The sequence below is a fragment of the Lygodium microphyllum genome, chromosome 14 (genome assembly GCF_053477565.2).
Source record: "Lygodium microphyllum isolate KBCC chromosome 14, Lygodium_microphyllum_v1.1.10, whole genome shotgun sequence".
In the NCBI taxonomy this organism is placed as follows: Eukaryota; Viridiplantae; Streptophyta; class Polypodiopsida; order Schizaeales; family Lygodiaceae; genus Lygodium; species Lygodium microphyllum.
Window position 1 is genome coordinate 119,038,537 of NC_141148.1, and position 13,786 is coordinate 119,052,322.

A 13,786-nucleotide genomic window follows, 5' to 3' on the forward strand; every position below is an offset into this window, starting at 1 on the left:
CCTTTTTTTCTTCTTCCCTCTTTAATTTTTTTCATTTTCTCTTTCTTTTATATTTTATCTTTCCTCTCTTTATAATTCTTTCTCTATGTTAAAATTCTCTCTCTTCTTCGTATTTTCTCTCTCCGTTTCTTCTCTCTATCTCTCTTCCCCCTTTTCTTTTTCCCCCTCTCTCCTCTCTTTTCTTTTCTTTTTTCCTCTCTCTCTCTTTACTTTTATATTTCCTCTCTCTATAATTCTCTTTCTCTTTGTTTCCCCTCTCTCTGCCTATTCTCTTTCCTCTTTCCCCTCCTCTCTCCATCTTCTTTTTATCCTTCTTCTTCTTCTTCTTCTCTCTCTCTCTCCTTTTATCCCTCTCTCAAAGTGTATAAAAAACTATGTTTGAAAAACTTTAAATTAAAAATTTTAAAAATATTTAATTTAAAAAGTTTAAACTAAAAAGTTTAATCCAACACAAAGAGAGAAAGAGAGAGAAACTTTTGATTTAATTAAAGGAGAGAGAGAGAGAGAGAGAGAGAGAGAGAGAGAGAGAGAGAGCTAGAGCTTAGGCCCTACACATGAGAGAGAGAGAGGGGGGAGGGGGGAGGAATTCAATTAAAAATGGGTGGGGAAAAGAAAGAGAGAGATTATTAGTGAGAGAGAGGGGAGGGGGTCTTAATTTAAAAAAGGAGGGGGGTATTATGGACTTTTACGGGACTTCATGGTAAAACCTGTCATGAGACACAAAAAGGCACAATGGAATGACACACAAGATATATCAATAAGGAATCTTTGTATTCATGATATCAAAAAATACAACATTGAGGCACATCTCAAGACTACATCCTTGTGATGCCGCACATATGAGGGTTCGCCACTAAGTATAGGGAATCACATGTAGAGTGAAAACCAAGCTAAGCTCAGAGTTACAACTACTCCCTATATATGTGTTTCTAGCTCCTATGCCATGGTATAGCTACAAAGCCCATACCCTTACACTCACCCTCACTTAATGAATTGTTGTCCTTAGCAATCAAGGGTGATTTCTTGACTCGTTCCAGGGTCTTAACACACCTTATGCTATCAAGCTGGTCAATGTCTGTCGGTCTAGGATTGACTCCTTAGTGGGGTCTCAACGCAACCTTTTCTATCAAGCTTGTCAATGTCTACCGCACTACGACTTGGGGGTCTTAACACAACTTATGCTATCAAGCTGGTCAGGGTCTCTGCCTATCTAGACTTAGTTCTTGTATTGTTTTTTCATTCCAGTCCACCCTTGACTCAATTACATTTGAGGAGTGGAGGCTTCATAGTCTTAACTTGAGGTGGCTTAGTGCTTATGCCTTTGCATGCCAAGCCTTGTAGTCATGATCCTAAGTTGTCGCACTGTGGGGTTCAAGGCATGGTGGCGCGATGGTTGCCATATTGTGTCATGCCTTAAGGGAAACAATCCATTGAGTAGCTCCTTGTGCTAGGCCTCCCTTTCTTCGTGCCGTCAACTTGGGCCTTGGGGATTTAGGTCTCTTGGTTCGCTTGCCAAGTCACTTCGCCCTCATCATCAAGTCAAGTACTTGGGATATTTTCTTTGGCCTCTTTGTCGGATCTTTCTTGCTTGCTTTGTACTTAGACAAGTTGGTTGGTTCAACTTGCCTTCTAGCACGGAAGGTGCAATCTTGGTGCATGGCACCTCTTTGGCTCTTCTTAGCCTCATTTGAAGTTGAGGTTCTTGGTGGAGAATGGACTAAGTTGTCACACTTAGACCAGATTTTGGGTTGCGGACATAGAGATATCCTTGAATTGCTTGGGGTGACGCCCATTTGTGGGATGCTTGGTGTGTCACAAATCCATAAAATTGGAATGACAACTCCTTGCATTGCTTGTGGCTTGAATGCCGAGATCTCAATCTTTGTTAGCATTGAGTATGGTCCCAATGGGTTCCATAGACCAAAGACATTCACCTTAAGAGTGAGTTGGAGAGTTATCCAAGGCTCAAGTAGCAAGGTTCCCTTCCATGGCACTAAGTTACCTTGATCGGGCCATATTGCGAGCACTCCCTCATGCTCTCCCTTCTTTGAAGCTTTGTTCTCTGACTCCTTCTTTGCAAGCTCATAAGGGTTTGCCTCTTCAAGCTCAAAGATGTAGCCAATGACTCCATTGCTGAAGTTCTTAATTTGATCTGATTTGGCTGGGATGGGATGTGGCCTTGAATCTAAAGCTAGGGTTGCTTTGTCCTCAACCCCCACAAGTTGGGTTTGGGGGGTTTTGGAGGCATCTTCATGCTCATCTCTCATCCTAACTGTGCTGACCTACCTCCTTTATCATGGTCTAGCCTCTCTTTTTCTTCTAGCTTCTTCCTAACTAACTCTACTTGTTCTTCTATCTCTTTTTTTCTATCTTCTTGTCTCATCTTTTTCTTGATCTTCTCTATGGCTCCATCTAACAAATCTCTTTATTCTTCTTTCCTATCATCTTCTTCTATCTCGTCCCATATTTTCATGTTTCTTTCCTTAAACTCTTTTCCTAGCCTATCATCGTTGAACTGTGATGTTCCAAGATTTGGGTTGAGCTCATCCTCCCCCTCTTCTTCTTTCTTCTCTTCTAATTTATCTTTCTTTTCTTTTTCTTCACTTATATCATCATCTAAAGTAGCAGTATTGGTTCCATGTAGCGGATGCCCTACCCTAGGTGCTTTTGCCCTTGCATTCTCATCCTCCAACTCTATCTCTTCATCTACTTCTTCAAATTCTTCTTCATCAAAGACATCCCATACCTCACAAGAGGGAGCCAACCTAGCCTCACCCTCAATCGTGGCGTAGGAGCCAAAAACACATATATAGGGAGTAGTTGTAACTCTGAGCTCAGCTTGGTTTCCACTCTACGTGTGATTCCCTATACTCACTGGTGAACCCTCATATGTGTGGCATCACGAGGATGTAGTCTTGAGATGTGCCTTGATGTTGTATCTTTCGATATCATGAATACAAAGATTCCTTATTGATATATCTTCTGTGCCATTCCACTGTGCCTTTTTGTGCCCCATGACAGGTTTTATCGTGAAGTCTCGTGAAGGTCCCTAACACTTGGTATCAGAGCAACTCTAGCACCGAGCATACTAGCTTGAAAGGGGAGCAGGTTCATGGACGTGGAGGAGATCCTACTATAATGTGTCACACAACACGACACGACATGACCCCTGTCAAGATTGTAGGAGAGAAGGAAGGAGTCTCACTTGTAGCTTTCTTGCTTGCACAATGGGGGAATACACACAAAGATGGAGGCTGAAAACAATTTTCCTCTTCTTAGTTGTGTAAGCCAAAAGAAATATCATACAAAGAAATAGAAGAACCCTATATATGGGTCTCAAACCAAACTCAACTAACTAAGGTGGCATACTAACTGAGCCACGAACTAGAGTAGATAAGGATAGTTGTCATGTAGCTATTATTCATGGGCGGTGTACCAACCGCGTCTGCAACTGACAAGTCGGTGACATAAATACACAATGGTCACCCTGGCGTATCACGAGTGGAGCTCGATATCTCAACAACCCCCACATGACATGATGCGACACGACCCCAACACAATGTGACACAACCTCAACTCGACATGACACAGCATGATGCGCCACGTCGCAACACCCTCTCGAGTGAGTTTTCTACTGAAAATTGGAAGAGAACCTGATGTGCCAACAAAGCTAAGAGGGAGCCATGGCATGATAGGAGCGCATGGCATACCATTCAAAAATGTCTTGGAAAGAGCTTAGGCTGTGGGAGGACACTTTCTTTGAAGAGAAAGAGGAGCTATGTCACTAGCTCAAAATCACATATAAGAAGAAAGAGCTACGGCTCAAAATGATCGAGTAGACAAGGAAAACCATCAAGATGCTAAGGAAGGCCCAACAAGGAGCTGATGTGCTAGATGATCATGAAGAGAAGGCTGAAGAGCTAGATGAAGACATGGAAGAGGTTGACTACCAGTTGATCATAGTGCAAGAGAGAGCCAAGCTGTGGCAAGTGAAGATGACTCGAGACCTCGACATGGAGCCACAAGAGAAAATCATGCTAAGGTGAGACTAGGAAATTGCCTCTGGATTTGAAGAAGTCAAAGAGAGGGCGAACCATACTTGAAGCAGATGCGGGCTGAAAGAGTCTAAGAGTTGAAGAATGGAGTGAAGCCAACCAAAGAAGAATCAAGGGGCCAAGAGAAGCAGAAACTGGTGAAAGAAGAAGAAGACATATGGTCGGACGAAGATGAAGATGAAGAAAAGGGGAAGGATGAGCTCAACCATGATCCTAGATATACCTTGCCCCCAAGAAGAAGCTCACGGCTACTACCTTGACTACTACTCGTAAGACAAGTACCATGAAGGCTACCTTGAAAATCAATACTTCAACCACGAATACCCTCCTGAAGGAGATGGATATTGCTATCTTGAAGATATTCCCATCGACTACCACCCGGAACGAGAATACCTCTACACTGACTACCCCTATCCCGAAGAATGCCAAACCGTCGGAGTTCTAGAAGAAGAAGAAATGATGGAATATTATGTGAAGGGAGAAGGATGGAAAATAGATGTGAGCTCAAAGGTAGAAAATATTATTGCAGGGGAGGGGGGGCTTTAATGAAAAAAGGGATGGGGAAGAGAAAATGAGAGATTACATGTGAGAAAGAGGAGAGGGGAGGAGGGGGTTTTGATTGAAAAAGGGAGGTTTGGAAAAGGGGTAGGTTCGAAAAGCCCTCTAGAGGTTTAGGGCTTTCCGAACCTATAGTGAAAATAATATAGTAGTACCTTTCTCTCTCCTATTTTCCCTCTCCATTTCTAATTTTTTAATTTACTCTCTCTCCCCCCAAATTCCCTATCTAATTTTCTCTCTCTCTCTCCTTTTACTCTCTCTCTCTCTCTCTCTCTCTCTCTCTCTCTCTCTCTCTCTCTCTCTCTCTCTCTACCCCCTTTTCTTCTCCTCCCCTTTCTCCTAATTTTCATTCTTTTCTTCTCTCCCTTTCTCTCTTTTAAATTTTATATTTTTCTTCTCTCCCTCTCTCTCCTTCTTCTCTCTTCCATCCTCTCTCTCTCAAAAAATATTTAAATTTAAAAAAGACTTTTCTCATTTCACTTTTTTCCCATCTCCTTCCTCCTTTTCTATTTCTTCTTCTTCTCTCTCTCTCTCCTCTTTTATCCTTTTTTAATTATTCTATCTTTAATTTTTTTTCTTTTCACTTTCTTAAATTTTATCTTTTCTCTATCTATAATTCTCTCTTTGTGTTCAAATTCTCTCTCTTCTTTTTATTTTCTCTCTCCTTTTCTTCTCTCTATCTCTCTCCCCCTCTCTCCTCTCTTTTCCTATCTCTCTCTCTCTCTCTTAAATTTTATATTTCCTCTCTCTATAATTCTCTTTGTTCCCCCTCTCTCTCCCTATTCTCTTTCCTCTTTCCCCTCCTCCTCTCTCTGTCTTCTTCTTTTTATCCTTCTTTTTTTCTTCTTCTCTTCTCTCTCTCTCTCTCTCTCAAAGTGTGTGAAAAACTATGTTCAAAAACTTTAAATTTAAAAAATATTTTTTAAAAAATAATTTAAAAACTTTTAGATAAAAATTCTAATCTAACACAGAGAGAGAGAGAGAGAGAGAGAGAAACTTTTGATTTAAAAAGAAGTTTGATTTAATGGAAGGAGAGAGAGAGAGAGAGAGAGAGAGAGAGAGAGAGAGAGAGAGAGAGAGAGAGAGAGAGAGAGAGAGAGAACCTAGGCCCTACACATGAGAGAGAGGGGGGAGGGAGAGGAATCTTAGTATTATATTATTTTTGCTATAGGTTCGGAAGGCCTTGAGCCTCTAGAGGGCTTCCCGAACCTACCCCCTTTTCCAAACTTCCCTTTTCCATGGTTTGAAAAGCCCACAGAAAAGGGTGGTTTGGAAAACGGGGTAGGTTTGGGAAGCCCTCTAGAGGTTTAGGGCTTTCCGAGCCTACCCCCTTTTCCAAACCTCCTTTTTAGGTTCGGATAGACCTAAACCTCTAGAGGGATTCCCGAACCTACCCCCTTTTCCAAACCTCTCTTTTCCAACCATGGAAAAAGCAGGGAAATCGTTGACATTGATCTAAGAGCGTTACATTAATGTTCGAGCTACTAATGGTCCTATCAAGCCATTAAATGTCCTAGTCACAAGGCTTTAGCCTTGATGAAGTGCTAGGCCTTATCCAAGAGTCTTATTGGCTAGTCTTAACCATAAGGCTTTTAGACTCATCATTCACCCGAAAGGCCAAAAGCATAAGCCATAATGCTTGAAATGCAAGAAGATGTTCATCCAAAATCCACAAGGCTTTAAGTGCAAGACATCTGAGCCATAAGGAAGCCATGTGAATTAGGCCAATCTCAAAGGCCTCTAACCTTAAGGACAAGAACAAACAAGGGCCAAATTGGTTTTTCTTCCATGTTGGTTCTTTCCTTGGTGGGCGGGGGGGCACGTTGTAGGCCAATGGAGGATAGGACTACTAACCATGCATAGTCCTTAAAGTCATAGTTGTAAGGATTCCCACTAAGGCCCAATGAGCACACACAAGAGCATCTTGATTGTAATCCTCTAGCATGAGAAGAAGTCACAACACCTAAGTGAGTTAATGTGAGATTCGAGAACTTAGTGCTAACTCCTACACACCAAGACTATGCACATTTTAGAGTTTGCAAGTACCTAGGTATATAACCCTTGACCTGAGCACATGTGGTTACCATTAAGCCACAAAAGTCTAGACCTAAAATTTGCATTGCATGGGCAACCCACACTAAGGAGTCAAGAGTCGAGGACATTGAAGAGCAAGTGAGCTTGAATTACAACATGTTGTTACCCCATCCCTAGAAGTGCATCATCGACAAGGGAGACCTAACGATTCTTGAGAGGTACATTAGTGTCCACACAATTTGATCACTAGGCAATTAAGACACATAGTCCTTTGGACACGCACTAAAACACACACCATTACTCATACTCAGCTGTGTACTAAATAATGGGATAACCATTGAGCTACCTAAGCACTTCTTAGCCACTAAAAGCATTAGGGTTGCACCTTAGAACATGGAGCCAATTGAAACCACTTGCACATAGAGTTATATCCAAACTTAGGCTCTTTGCATGCCCAACCACCATTTGCAATTGACCACTAGGGCATATAGCACTCACAAGGCTAAGGCTCATACAACCCTAGGCATTTGTAAAACCCCTAGTCATAGAGGCACATGCAATCACACAAGTGGATTTAGGATATAATCTCAATGCATGCCGAACACCTACCACTTGATGCATAAGGACCCAGCCATCTTATGGTGACTCAATAGGACTTAGAGCAGTTCATCTTACACATCCACTAAAAATAATTCCTATAGATTTCAAGACAACACTTGCATACACACTGTGACACGTGCACTTAGCTTGTGACTAGGGTAGACACTCAACCACATTGTGATATCCTAGTTTATGGTTGTTAGACACTCAGGTAAGCTATTCTTGGTTGGAATTGTTACAGCAAGTAAGGGCCTTGGAATCCTAGTTGGAACCAACAAACATAAACCTTGGGAAAATACCGCATTTCTCTTAAAAAGCCTTGAGATTGCACTTGACCAAACACATTGAATCACAGTCTAAGACATGAACTAAGAGTCAAGGAAAGAAAAATAGAGCCAATCCATAAAGGTGTGAAACCGGTTTTCAAATCAAAGGGGTTTGTGATCCTTACTTAAGCTTTGGTGATGGGCTAAGTTTTGAATGAAAATGCAATTGCACAATAATTAATTGAAAAGTTTGATCGAGCATCCTTGATATGAAAAATCACATTGCATTCATTCGATTTCCTTGAGAAAGAATTGAAAGCATGTTTGTGCACCATTCATGCTTAATTACATTTGTTAAGAAAGGGATTGTCTGCTATGATAAGAAGCATGTATATGTGTTAAGTCATCCAAAAAGTAGAGGAGGGGGAGAAACAACCAATCACCAAAGTCCAAACAAGAAAACGTAACCAGAAACCATAAGAACTTGAACCACAAACAATACTAAGACAAGGGGAAAACAACAACAAAATAGACATATAAAGTATGTAGGTCAAGTGCACCCTAGTGGCACAAGCACCTAGACGAAGTCTCTATGATGACTTTGTCTCTATGATAAACTACCAAGATGTCCCAAAAGTAACTTAGTGCTTAGGCTCTTTGAGTTGCTTTATGGTAATTGTTGTCACCTCAATTAACTATCCATTTGTTCTCTTTTCTATTGGACTTTATTTTGGCAAGTTCATGTGGTTGTGCTTTGAGTTGTGTTTATGTAAAAGCTCATCTATGATGATATTAGTTAATATACCCAAGTTGGATGCAAGATGTCCATGCATACTTTGAGAGGTAGAGCTTATTCCTTGCCTTGAGCAGCATGTTTCACTTTATTGATGCACTTACGAGACAAAGTTTTAAGGTGATAGCCTAGTCAATGGTAGATCATAAGTTGAGTTTTCAAGTTTAAAGTTTGTTGGAAAATAGTCTCGCTTAGTATATATTGAAAATGTGCTACATTCGTAAAGTGGATTGTTGGAAAATACGATAGTTTAGTGCACTTTGAAAACATTCAACATACTTAATTTATATATGGAAATATGCTTAGTTGGATCGTGTTTACTGCATGGAAGTGTTTATTTCTTGGCATATGCTATAACACTCTATCTTTGAAATACTTATTCAAATGAAAAAAGTGAATCTATATGGACCAACAAGTTGGACCTCTTATCTAGAGCCAAGGCAAACATCTACATTTGAAGTCAGGTTGATGCAAAAAAGATGAATTTTGAGCCCCATGAGAACTTCCAAGAGTGTTTGAATTCATCCTTACACTATTCAAGCAACTACAATGTGAAACCACATGCATTGAACCTAAAACACGGTGAAATTGATGTAATCATTCCTTCATTTTGTTCATTTAGTTCAAATACTTATTGCTTATTTGAAGCATCCAATCATATAGAAAACTACACTTTTAAAGCATATTACAAATTGAAGGTATCCTTGCACCCATTGTTCCATGCTAAATTACTAAGGGCATCAATGTTCAAATTGAAGTGCAAATCCTTCAAATTTTTTATTTACTGAGACAATAATGACGTCCAAAAACCGATAGACATTTAGCATTAGCAAGGATAGTGGGAGTTATATATAATTGATACTTATCATTGGCCATGAAGCATTCGATGGTATAACAATTTCTTCAAGGTGTTTGTTTGTTAAATATGATCCCTTCAAGGTGTGTTATTTTCTCAAATATGACACACTTTAGAAAATGGTTCGAGGAACATTTAGGTCTCAAAGAAATTGATAACATGCATACAAGAAAGCCTCTAGTTTAGATTTCCATGATTAGAAGGACAAAGCACAACTAAGAAGTTATACTTTATACCAAAATATTTAGTATATATTCAATATGTTCACCATACTAAACATGCTTACATAAGTAAGAGTCGATGTACTTAGTAGAGTTTCCTATTGTGTTAGATGCTAAACAATAATTTAAAATATTCCTACAAAGACCTTATTTCTCAAGATCTATAATCAATGTTTTATCTTTGGACCTTGAAACTTAAAGGCCAATTACTTGGCATTATTTATTGCAATTAAAAATGAAGATGCAAATGTTAGGTAATGTAAGTACTCATTTGAAGTCTCAAGAAGTTTCCAAAAAGGATTTAGAAGTTGAAAAACATCAAGGGAATGTGATTTTTCTATGTTAAATGTGCCATTTTAGAAAACAATACATCCACACATTTTGATGTCCAAATGGGCTAAGAATCAATATTTAGGGCTACTATAATCACCAAAATTGACTAAATATGGCATCTAAATTCTTTCAAACATGCAAATGTGATCTTTAGGAGGAAAGTCTTCACCAATATGGTATAACTCAAAGCATGGTGTCCCTTTACTCAAATAGTACTACTTGTTTTGCAAATCTTGCCTACTTTGTAAAGTGAAGCATTAAGGCCACACCATAAGGACTATCTTTATTTGTATATGCGTAAATAAATAATCATAGTATTTTCCTCTATTTTTTGACAACCTATCTTTGATGCTCTGATACCTTTGATCTTGACAAGTAACAACCATATGCATGTCTTGCTTTGATACCACTATTAGCCATGGAATCGCAAGAGTGGAAAACTATGGCGACTGGAATTATATATATATATATATATATATATATATATACATACATACATACATACATACATACATACATACATACATACATACATGTAAATATACATACATACATACATACATACATACATACATACATACATACATACATACATGTATGTATGTATGTATGTATGTATGTATGTATGTATGTATATATATATATATAATTAAACAAAGCTCAATATTAGTAGTGATATAAAGTCAAAAGCTAGGGCCTCATTATAAAGGTCAAGGTATATACTAACCCCTTTGGCCCTTATTAAGTGCTTAATGTAGTGTAGGAGGTGAATCAAGTGATTGGTGGTGTTGAAGGTATTTACACACACACACCCCATGAGTGTTGACACACAAAGGAGTATAAATAATGTACTTGTTGTAACTTGCACTTCATAATAACTTTAATAATAGAGAACGAGCTATTGTTGGCAAACTAAACAAAGCCTTTTCATGAAGGCATTTCCAAAAACCAAAACATCTATGTATAAAGAGAAATATACCTACTAGCACAACTAGCAAAATACAAAACATCAAATTCGTATAAGGCCATATATGTGTTGTGCACACAAGGATCAAATTTTCAACAAAACTAGTATTAACCTCACAAGGAAGCCACAAAAGGCAAACTAAAGAGTGGAAGCAAAAGCAAGAAAAATTAGAGAAGACCAAAAGCCTCATAAAGAAACTTCTAAAGGTGAACTAAAGATAGCAAGTGAAGCAAGTGGGATTGGATAAGAACAAAGGGTACATGCAAATCTATTGTTTGGTTTGTGTCAAAATTTTGATGAGCTTAATGTATCAATATAGGCACCGCATATCCATAGGGTGCTCTTACTACATATGGATGAGGACATATTTGTTTTTTGTGATTATTTAAGTGAGGGCTAGACTCTCTTATGAAAATTGTACCATGCGAGGTCACATTTAGAAGATCCCCAATGAATGTTAATGTTGTTTCAAGCAATCTATATTCTATATTATACATCCTTGGCCAATAAACGAAAGTGCATGCAAAACAAAGAATAAGAAATCATGAAATCATTTAAAATATGATGAGGATGTCCAACTTAAGTACGAGCCCTAAAACAAGATAATAATGTATATCTTGTGTAAAATTGAATATAGGAACTCATTCTTATGTGTGCAACCTTTGAGAGTATCCACTCTTCTTACCGTTAGACTATCCTTTTATGCACCACTGCTGGAGTGAGATTGAGAGTGAGAGAGTGAGAGTGAGAGAGACTTGGAGATTGAACCTCTTCTTTTCTTCCCCTTAGCTTCTATATCTTGGAGGGTGAAGTGGAGTGAAAGGTTGAGAGTGAAAGAAAGTGAGAGAGAGATAGTGAGGGAGATATGGAGAAGCTCTTCTCCATATCTTTCTTCTTCTTCTTCTTCTCCTTCTTCTTCTTCTTCTTCTTCTTCTTCTTCTTCTTCTTCTTCTTCTTCTTCTTCTTCTTCTTCTTCTTGGAGTCATTATAGATTGGATCAGACACGAAGGATCGGAGAAAGAAGATCCAGGAATATCAAATAAATCATGAGGCAACCATCAAACCTTTAAGTACAATGCAATGAAGGTAAGTATATGAGACTACTATGCCTTTTTGAGTTATTTGATTTCCTTGGTTGCATTGGGGGTGCAAGAAAAGAGTATGATGACTCAAAGTTTTGAGTTCTAGCCATCTATGTGAGAGATGGTTGAGTTAGGAGCATGTTGAGAGCTTGAAAGAATAAGATATTTGTCCAATGGTCCACCTCGAGCTTTCATAGAAGCTAATATTTTGATTTCATTGCCAAGACCTAGGAAAAATTGATACACTCACATTTTCACCATGCAATAGAATAGGAAGCTTGATAGCATGATTGAGATGGAATGGTGAGGAATCAATTTTTTATTTGTGAAACTTTCTTATTATGACACACATGAGGCTAGATACAAAGCCAACTAGTGTGGATTTGGTTGGTGAATCAAAAGTAGATTAGAGAAGGATTAGGATAGAGTACGAAGAGATATCAGTAGAATAGGAGAATGGTGTAAATGAAAGAAAACCAAAAAAGTATTTCCGCATTGGTCTTGTGGGAATAATGAGTCCTTGAAGGCTAATCAACATATTGCTTGTTCCACATGATCATCCAAGCTTTATGGATTTGATAACCTTGAGAGTATCTAGAAGTTCATGAAGTAGCATGGTATTGCATCTCTTTTCCCAAAATGAAGGAGTTTTTGTACACTTTCGGCTAGAGTTGAAGCATTCAATAATTTCATCCAAAACATAATTCATATGCTTCATTATAGAGTAATGTCCTTCATTTTTATATTTAATCTACATGATGGCACCCTTATAAGAGATAAAATCATAGTCTTCCTACAATATCCAAGTAGCATACCATTGTGAAGCAGGTAGTTCGTGTTGTGCCAATACACAATGGGACCTCTCATGCCCAATCATAAGCTTGTTGATTATTAGGCTCAAAATGATAAAATGCATTAACTCAAATGCTTTATAATGCTACTAGCCATGATCATTGCACACATCAACCTCATAAGTGTTAAAGTTGAAGTCTTGACAATCTAATGTTGTAGGCCATATGCAATTGTGAGGGAGCTTTGTGTAACAACTAATATATGAATGTCATCATCCAAGTTATCCCTCATTCAATTCCCTTTCGTTTTCTTATATTGAATTAACAGTTAGTGTAATCATGCCTCATAGCTATAGAATCGACCAATGGATTATCAATGGACTATTGGTGTGTACATGGAACACAATTGAACTATTGGTGAGTAACCCTTTTATTGCCAAGAAGGAACCTAATCATCATGCTATGTACAAGTCAACATGACAAATTCACTATCATTGGCACAAGTAGGAATTGACATGTAGGCATGATTAGCACATGATCTGACTACACATGCAACAACATATGACCTACAACTACAAGATGACTATGTAATCATGAATTCAACCTCTCATGATTGTGAGGGAAACCGATGTGCATATGATTGTAAAGGCAAACTAATATGAATACTATGCGATCATGAAGGCCACAAATGTGTGCATGATGCTCCATGAAAATGTAACTTTTGGATAGGGGCTTGCTATTTTGAGGCCACCTCTTCCCTTATTTTGATTTAACTTCACCTTGTCATCAGTTGGAATCTACACCCCTTCCAACAATACTTGCAGTCATCTCCCTCTATGCTTACTCTCGGACCATAGCCATTGCCTCCTCTCTCTACATCCTCACCACATGATTGTTTAATAATTAAATTATGCTTTTTTTTCTCTATAGTATGGATAATTTTGGATTTGTGTATGATGAGGTTATCTTATCTTGAATCCATGGTTGTGACAACTAGCCAAAAAAGAGGATATATTAGTAAAGACCATTGGGATTTTCACATCAATGAGTCCTGAGCATCTTGGGGATATTGGAAAAAGTCGTATTGCAGGATGAGGGTCCTACACTCTTATGAGGGTAGATGTTTTTTTTTTAAAAAAAATTACTTGAATACTTGTTAGGGCAAAGGACCAAGTAGTAGTAGGATCTAGAGGTGCAAGAGAGCTTAATGGATATTTGAGCTCATAAATC